Here is a 10,144-nt window from a genome sequence, read left to right on the forward strand (position 1 = left end):
AAGATATTTTAAATATGGAAAAGGGTAAAGAAAGGAAAACCGTCTGTAATCGTAGCACCATAATCATTATTTATATTTGGATTTATAGTCAATCATATATATATATATAATGTATAGTGATGTATTTATTGGTGATGTACTGTTTTATTAAATGCTTTTCCACGTAATATTTGGGGAATGTTCCTTACATCTTTCAATATTCTTTATGAATATTTTTGATTTTATATATCCAATTATGTTAGTATATGCCTTAATTTATTTAACAAATCCCTTATAAATTTTGATTTTGGTTGTTTTCAGTTTTTTTCTGTTATAGATAATGATATGTTTATCTTTGACAAGGTCCCACTTTGTGGCCAGGCTGGAGTGCAGTGACACAATTGCAACTCACTGCAGCCTCGGCTTCCTGAGCTCAAGCAGTGCTCCCTCCTTAGCCTCACAAGTAGCTGGGACCGCAGGTGCATGCCACCATACCCGGCTAACTTTTGTATTTTTTTTGTAGAGAGCGGGTTTTGCCATGTTGCCCAGGCTGGTCCCAAACTCCTGAGCTCAAGAAATCAGCCTTCCTCAGCCTCCCAAAGTGCCAGGACTATAGGTGTGGGCCACTGCACCCGGCTGGGCATAAACATTTTTTAAAGTTTGTGCCCCCATAAATTTGTACACCCATATAGGCTGAATAATAGTGGTACTAATATATAACCCAAACATTACCATCTTTAACCTAATTATTTATTTTATTCTTACAACTACTGCATTCCTAGCACTCAACCTGAATTCAGGCACCACAACCCTATTACTATCCCGTGCCTGAAACAAACTGACATGACTAATATCCATAATTTTATCAATTTTATTATCCCTAGGAGGCTTACCCCCATTAACAGGATTCTTGCCTAAATGAATTATCCAAGAATTTACAAAAAACAAGAAGCACCCATTTTCCCACAACTATGCAAACTATATATGGATATTTCCTTTAAATATAGGCTTTTAAACAAGTGGCATCTCATCTTAATTTGCATTTCTTGGTTTTATGGTAATATTGAATATTTTTCCAAAGTTTTGATCTTTTACATCAACCACTAAGAATATATCCCTGTGACTTACCTGTTCAGTGCCCACTTTTCTTGGGGAAATTTGTCTATACATTTTGTATGTGAAGGATATGATCCCCATACATTTGTTAGGATGATTCCGCCAAGTTTATAGTTTGACTTTTGTTTCCGTTTGTGGCATTTTTGAAGTTTATTTTTCATCCTGTGTGTGGGAGAAAATACAACATATGGATGACAACTAAAAAGCTCATATCCTTAATATATAGGTATCCTAGGTAAGAACTATTTTTTCTTATTATTAATCTATGACTTCTATGCTGAAAATTGCATGTGTATATATATATCCAATGACTAGACTTGAAGGAAAAATAGTAAATTAATGAAAACTTTTACTTATAGAACATGGATTAATTCTTACTTGACATTGCCTACTTTATCTACTATTGAATGATTAATCCGATTCATCAAAAACTTCATTTTTACCTTAAAAATAAGCAAAACTAATTTATCAATCATTTTTTCAATGAAGGGTCAAATAAAGAATGCAAATACTACATTAAGGCCACATAATGAGCTACCCATACAACTGACAAATGACGTCTTCAGAGATTTTTTTTAAAAACAATTGAAGATAATATGGTCTGAAAATGTCATATGATATAGGGTCAACTGCATATATTATTTTGTTATAATTTGTATCAATTACACACATAAACCGCAAATGTATTGGTTATAAAATGTTTATATGTCATATACATTGCTTTACAGCGTTTCTCTATCCAAGCACATACACCATTCTAAAAATTATGCAAAAATTTTTTGGGAGGCTGAGGCAAGTGGATCATGAGGTCAGGAGATCAAGACCATCCTGCCTAACATGGTGAAAACTCATCTCTACTAAAACTACAAAAAATTAGCCAGGCATGGTGGCAGGCACCTGTAGCCCAGCTACTCAGGAGACTGAGGCAGGAGAATGACATGAACCCGGGAGGTGGAGCTTGCAGTGAGCCAAGATCGCGCCACTGCACTCCAGCCTGGGTTACAGAGCGAAACTCCGTCTGAAAATAAAGAAAAAATTATGCAAAATTTTATATCATGTTGTTCTTTCTCTCCATGGTACCCTAAGTAAAGCAATTGACAGAAAATAAAACCAGCCACTCATTTGTACCTAAAGTTAACTGCAGTGTTGTTCCTCTATATCTATATTCTATGAATGTAATAGAAGGATTTGCTTCAACAAAACTAATATCATAACTAGATACAGTTACAAGTCTGATTTAAATTCTAAGTAGTTAATTCCTTCTGTTTTCCTGGTAGAACAGATTCTTCCTTGTGCAATATTCTAAATTAGAAATACCTCTTATAAGAAAGAATTGACTGCTTATATCAGTTCTCTTTGTAATAATTAAACTTGTCATATACATTTGTTTTTTATTTTAGGGCAAACTTGTTGGAACCAAACTCAAAATATTCACTAGCACATTATCTACAATGCTGTTCTTCCAGGAAAATAAGAGTAATCAAAAACGTATATTTTGAAGAAATGTAGTTGTAGAAATAAATACATATGATATAATTTATGTATATATGATGTTGTAAATTGTTAAGGTATAGTAAATGAGCCATGCCTCCTTGTTCAAAATTATATCATGAAAATTAATCAGTGTGCTTTAAAAAATAGTCTACTCTTTTGAAAAGAATTTATAACTTTGTTTAAGATACATACAATTTATAATGTAAGTAGAACTTATTTTTGCATAAATGGCAAATTGCACTAGTGCTAAAATTCTCAAGGTCAGAGCTGGAAATTGCACTGTAAATACATTTTGTGCATTTTATCAGAATGAGGAAGTTGGTTGCATTTCTAAGAAAATATTTAAAAGTGTTTTTTGGTAAATAAGGTTTTTTTTCAGTGAATTCCACATGTTCTTTGATTTTTAAAGAGCATGTTCATTTCCTCACAAAATCAAAAAGTTCTGTTAACCACTCAAGTGACAAATCTGAAGGAAGAGAGGCAATAACATGTAAACAAATTACCTATATTCAAAAGTAGTAGAGTTTCAAGGCCCATTCCACTTTAGGCACAAATTTTGTCAATGGTGATTTTGTTTAGTTTCAATTTGTTTTTCCCCTTATATATTAAAATTGCTGCTCATTTTAGTTCCAAGACATCACTGTAGTCATTAGTTACCCTGCCTAAGAAGAAAAGATTCTTACTTTACTATAAATCATGTATTTACGATTAGCAGGGACCTGTGTCTTTTCCCATTGTCAGCATCTGTATAAGCATGGTTTGCCAAGAAAAAACAGACTTTTCAAAAAACAATGGGGAATAGTGAAGTGTGAAGAATGAGTGTGAAGCAATAGAGCCTCCAGCGTAACGATTGCAATCAGGTCCTTCCAGAAACTCATACTCGAGCTGTATGCTTTCTGGCCGTCATCCCTCCTTTGTTGCCTACACTAATCTCAAATTCTGAGCTTTGAAATCTCCACCCTACACCTGTTTCCAACCCAGTCTTCTATCCTTGCTTCTTTTTATGAGATCCTATAAAGCACTGAAATTAGCAATTATAGTGGATCTACCCAAGAGCCAGAGGATGGTTTTATTTGCAGAAAGCAGGTAACAGAAAGCACTTTAAAATTAATTGTGCTGTCTACAATGTTGTGTAAACATTTGGTGTGACTGAACAGAACCTCCCCTGTCAGGTAATTGGATAAATTACAAAGTAAGAGTACTGCCCACTGTGATATTTTGTAATCTGCTTTTCATTTAAAAAACTGATGTTAGGCCTGGCGCGGTGGCTCAAGCCTGTAATCCCAGCACTTTGGGAGGCCGAGACGGGCGGATCACAAGTTCAGGAGATCGAAACCATCCTGGCTAACACCGTGAAACCCCGTCTCTACTAAAAAATATGAAAAACTAGCCGGGCGAGGTGGCGGGCGCCTGTAGTCCCAGCTACTTGGGAGGCTGAGACAGGAGAATGGCGTGAACCCGGGAGGCGAAGCTTGCAGTGAGCTGAGATCTGGCCACTGCACTCCAGCCTGGGCGACAGAGCGAGACTCCGTCTCAAAAAAAAAAAAAAACAAAAAACTGATGTTATAGAAAAAAGACCTTTCTTCTAACTTAGAAGCATTAGACCTTATGGTCCTTTAAATGTGACTACATTTCCTATTTTTAATCTTTTTTTTTTTTTTTTTTTTGAGACAGGGTCTCTCTCTGTCACCCCGGCTGGAGTGCAATGGCGCAATCTTGGCTCACTGCAACTTCCAGGTTCAAGTGATTCTCGTGCCTCAGCCTCCCCAGTAGGTGAGATTACAGGTGCGTGCCACCACACCTGGCTAATTTATGTAATTTTAGTAGAGACATGGTTTCACCATGTTGGCCAGACTGGTCTTGAACTTCTGATCTCAAGTGATCTGCCTGCCTCAGCCTCCCAAAATGCTAGGATTACAGGCATGAGCCACCACACCCAGCTTATTTTTATCTAAGTTACACAGCAACACAAGAAACTCTTCTTAATGGTATATCATAAAGAGAGATTGCATAAAATGAAACATTGCATAATGGTATTCATTTTAAATTAAACCTAAATATGTAAATATCCAAGGTCTAATTAGTAATGGATATTCTTAGTGTACAATAAAACTGCATTAATCTGGACAGATTAAAATGTTGAATCATTTGCCTTTAGCAGATGCTTTGAGAAAAAGATTGGTCTTTGGAGACCTAAACAAAAAGATCCTGGTGTTCAAAGGATGTGTTTAAGAATAAGGATTTATGAGGCCGGGCGCGGTGGCTCAAGCCTGTAATCCCAGCACTTTGGGAGGCTGAGACGGGCGGATCACGAGGTCAGGAGATCGAGACCATCCTGGCTAACACGGTGAGACCCCGTCTCTACTAAAAAAAAATACAAAAATCTAGCCGGGCAAGGTGGCGGGCACCTGTAGTCCCAGCTACTCTGGAGGCTGAGGCAGGAGAATGGCGGGAACCTGGGAGGCGGAGCTTGCAGTGAGCTGAGATCCGGCCACTGCACTCCAGCCCTGGCGACAGAGCGAGACTCCGTCTCAAAAAAAAAAAAAAACAAAGACTAAGGATTTATGAAGTTGAAGTCATGAGAGGAGTCTCAGAAGACTCAAATCAAGGAGTGGTAGAGATGGGCATGTTCTTAGAGTAACTTAGGCGTTGGCTAAAAAGATCTACAGGATGTTTAGACAGTGATGGGTAGGCAGGTTAGACACTATGAACACTGAGTTTAAGAACTTTGAACCACAACAGCGTACTCCAGGACCCAACATTGGTGGAGAAGCATTGAGAGATCTGAGCCCGGCTGGTTAGGGTGGAACGAAGAATCACAGGTATGGCTGGAAGAGCGTGGGAATGAGTATTCATAGTTTATAAAGACACAATTTTAAGCACTTTGAAGCCTCTACCATGTACTATTTTTAAGTCTTCTCAGTTGACTGAGTCTAGGAAGAGTGGAGATTAAGTGCTGGGGCTGGAAGTTTAACCTAGATCTGTGTGACTCCAAAACCCAACCTTTTCACCACTATGTTATACTGCCATTTGGTGCATAACTATGGGGCGGCGGGGTCGGGGGGTGCGGGTGTGCGTACACACGCTTTATACATTTCATTATATATTTCATTTTCTTTTTAAAATAAAGTAGGAGCATGCTGTTTTGTAACTGTTTCTCTCATCAAATCTTGTGTTCACATAACGCATTAAGTTTTGGAGAGCTCTGGTAACAGTGGTTCAAGGTACCTGAACCTAAGCCTAAGAACCATGTGTAAATAAAAGCCAATTCCCTCCATAAAGAACAGTCCCAGAAGGTCATACTAAAGCTACCAATGACTTGGGCAATTTGTCTGTCATCCAGTAAGCACAGAAGTTGCCGTGAGAAAAGAAATAATGGTCCATTTTCTTTGACTTGTCAAAACAGTCAAATCATGGAGACATTTTAAGACATTCATGACCACAAATTCACCAACGTTTTCTCATTTAGAACATTTTGGGCTATTATGTAGAAATGGCAGAAATACAATCTTCTCTATTGTTTCTAAACAAGTTTCTACTCATTAGATGATAATATGCAATAGTAAATTTTTAAAGAATTACAATATTGCTTATACAATAAATAAATAAGTGTATTTCCAAGATATATGGGAAGCAGATATGTGGAGTAAGAAAATGATCTTTTAAACTGTCGTTTTTTGTTTAAACCACAATCTTGCTTTGGTTCCATTGCTTGAACATGTAATCCTGCCGAATACTGTTTTGTTATTTCAAAGTTGTTGGTTGTATATATAAAATATGACATTGAAAAAAAATCTGAGAAGTAATTAAAATGAAAATCTGAGAATAAGATAGCGAAATGAAAATCTGAGAAGAAAAAGGTTTTAAAAATCCATTTTTATTACTCATATCTCCAATTCCACAAGTTTAACTGTTACTCTTTTAATAAAATCCATAAAGCCCATTATAGAGATCAAAAGAGGCAATAAGCAGCTCATAAATTAAACAGCCTAAAAAAGGAAACATATTATAAGAAAACATAGAATAGGGAGAGGTTTTGTTTTGTTTTGTTTTATGGCCTTTGTACAGACTTCTCTTATCTGGAAAGGCTACTAGAGCATTTCGGATGTGGGTGAGGTCGTGTTATAGGTTAAAGCCTTTATTTTTAAAGGAATGATTTACTTACTATTTGTTATTAATAAAGTCATTATTGAATAAAGCCAGAGATCTCAGTGATTTTTGAAATGTGAAAACATTTCATTACTTTCTATTTAACATTATTATTTGTATTTCACACTTTCCAATACAGAAAGCTAAAAGAAATACCTTCTTCCTCAAAACTACATTATCCTTAACTGGTAACTATTCAAAAAGTCCATTTTAATTTTTTTGAAAGTCTTTCTTTAAAGACTAGATGACAACAAGTTGTACTATGGTGATACAATGGTTTTAGATACAAATTTCATTTAAAACTTAGATTTCATATTTGGAACTTTTTATCAGGTTGGTTCTGTACTTGAGGTGCTATCCACATGTTGAAGTTGTTCTTAATTTATAATGGTAAGGAAACTTTTTAAATCGAGGTAAACAATTTGTTCCTAAATAAAAACAGACTAAACTTGATTATCAAAATCTTAGCATGGCAAGCTTTCATTTATTTACAATGACAATATAAATAATTATCCTTAAATGTGACATAATTTTTTTAAAAAACAACATACATATGACATCCTAGCCAGATCAATCAGACAAGAGGAAAAATAAAAGGCATCCAAATTTTAAAAGAGGAAGTCAAATTATTTGCTAGCAATATGATCGTATACCTAGAAAACTTTAAAGACTCCTCCAAAGACTCCTAGATTTAATAAGTGATTTAGTAACATTTCAAGATACAAGATCAGTGTTTACAAATCAGTTGCTTTTTTTTTTTTTTTTTTTTTGAGACCAAGTCTCGCTCTGTCACCCTGGCTGGAGTGCAGTGGCGCGATCTCGGCTCACTGCAAGCTCCGCCTCCCGGATTTACGCCATTCTCCTGCCTCAGCTGGGACTACAGGCACCTGCTACCACGCCCGGCTAATTTTTTGTATTTTCAGTAGAGATGGGGTTTCACCGTGTTAGCCAAGATGGTCTCCATCTCCTGACCTCATGATCCACCCGTCTCAGCCTCCCAAAGTGCTGGGATTACAGGCGTGAGCCACCACGCCCGGCCCAGTTGCATTTTTATACAACCATAACAACCAAGCTAAGAACCAAATCAAGAAGTCAATTCCATATAGGATAGCTACAAAAAAAAAAACAAAACAAAACAAAAAACCCCACACAAGATTCCTAGGAATGTATTTAACCAAGAAGGTGAAAGATCTCCACAAGGAAAATTATAAAACATTGATGAAAGAAATTGTAAATGACACAAAAAAATGGAAACATCCCGTGCTCATGGATTAGAAGAATCAATATTGTTAAAATGGCCATATTTTCTAAAGCCGGGCAATCTACAGATTCAATGCAGTTCCTATCAAAATACCAACTTCATTGTTTCACAAAATTAGAAAAAAACAATTCTAACATTAATATTAACCAAAAAAGATCCCAAATAGCCAAAGTAATCCTGAGCACAAAGAACAAAGCTGGAGCCATCACATTAATGGACTTCAAATTATATCACAAGGCAAGAGTAACCAAAACAGGATGGTACTAGTTTAAAAATAGACACATAGATCAATGCAACAGTATAGAGAATTTGGAAATAAAGCCACTTACCTACAGCCAACTGGTCTTTGACAGGATTGACAAAAGCATACATTGGGGAAGGGACATGCTATTCAATAAATGGTGCTGGGAAAATGTGGACTGCCATATATAGAAGAATGAAAGTGGAACCCTATCTCTCACCATATACAAAAATTAAGATGGATTAAATATTTTAAATATAAGACCTGAAAATATAAAAATACTAGAAGTAAACCTAACCAAAAACTTTTCCCAACATTGGCCTTGGCAAAGAATTCATGACTAAGACCTCAAAAGCAATTGCTACAAAACCAAAAATAGACAAATGGGACTTGATTAAACTAAAAACTTGCACTGCAAAATAAGTAACAGAGTGAACAGGCATCTTGAACAATGGTAGAAAATATTGGCAAACCATGCACCAGACAAGGAACTAATATTCAGATTCTACAAGGAACTCAGACAACTCAACAACAACAAAAACCAAGTAACCTCATTAAAAAGTGGGCAAAAGACATAAGCAGACATTTTTCTTTTTTTTTTTTTTTTTTTTTTTTTTTTTGAGACTGGAGTCTCGCTCTGTTGCCCGGGCTGGAGTGCAGTGGCCGGATCTCAGCTCACTGCAAGCTCCGCCTCCCGGGTTTACGCCATTCTCCTGCCTCAGCCTCCCGAGTAGCTGGGACTACAGGCGCCCACCACCACGCCCGGCTAGTTTTTGTATTTTTTTAGTAGAGACGGGGTTTCACCGTTTTAGCCAGGATGGTCTCGATCTCCTGACCTCGTGATCCGCCAGCAGACATTTTTCAAAAAGAGACATATAAATGGTCAGCATACTAGTCATCAGAGAAATGCAAATTAAAATCACAATGAGATATTATCTTATATCAGTCAGAATGGCTATTATTTAAAAAAACAGATGTTGGCAAGAAAAGGGAACACTTATACACTGTTGGTGGGAATGTAAATTAGTACAACCACTATGAAAAACAGTGTGGAGATTTCTCAGAAAACTAAAAATAAAACTATCATTTGATCCAGCAATCCCACTACTGGGTATATACCCAAATGAAAGGAAATCATTATATCAAAAAGATACCTGCACTTGTAGGTATCTATGGCACTATTCACAATTGCAAAGATATAGAATCAACCTAAGTTTCCATCAATGGATGATTGGATAAAGAAAACGTGGTGTATATCTATACCATATATACTTAGCCATAAAAAAGAATGAAATCATGTCTTTTGCAGCAACATGGATGGAACTGGAGGCCATTATCTTAAATGAAATAACTCTGAAAGTCAAATACTACATGTTCTCATTTGTGAGAGCTAAAAACTATGTACACATTGACATAAAGTTTAGAAGAACAGACACTGGAGACTTGGGAGGACAGTAGGGTTGGGAAGAAAGTGAGGGATGAGAAATTACTTAATGAGTACAACATACACTATTTGGATGATGGTTACACTAAAATCCCAGACTTCATTACTATGTAATTTATCTATGTATCAAAACTACACTTATATCCCCAAATTTATACGAATAAAAAAATGGGCCTCTGAATTTGGAACACCAGACTTTGATATCCTAAGAATATATCTCTATTTTGATTTGTGTAGTTCAAAATTATCAAGTGTATATATTTTAAGTCGCTTACAATTTTCAAAAGAAACACTTTGTGCTTGTGGTGTTGTGGCTTCTATATATGGATTGAGTAGAACATCATATAGATGTCCTTCTCACAGTAACACAGTTGGAGGATGGCAGGCCTGTAATTAAGGAGGAGTGATGTATAAAACTGAATTCAATGCAGTTAGCTTTTGTCATCATCCTAAAATGTAT

This window comes from Piliocolobus tephrosceles, chromosome 15 (assembly GCF_002776525.5).
Source record: "Piliocolobus tephrosceles isolate RC106 chromosome 15, ASM277652v3, whole genome shotgun sequence".
Lineage (NCBI taxonomy): Eukaryota > Metazoa > Chordata > Mammalia > Primates > Cercopithecidae > Piliocolobus > Piliocolobus tephrosceles.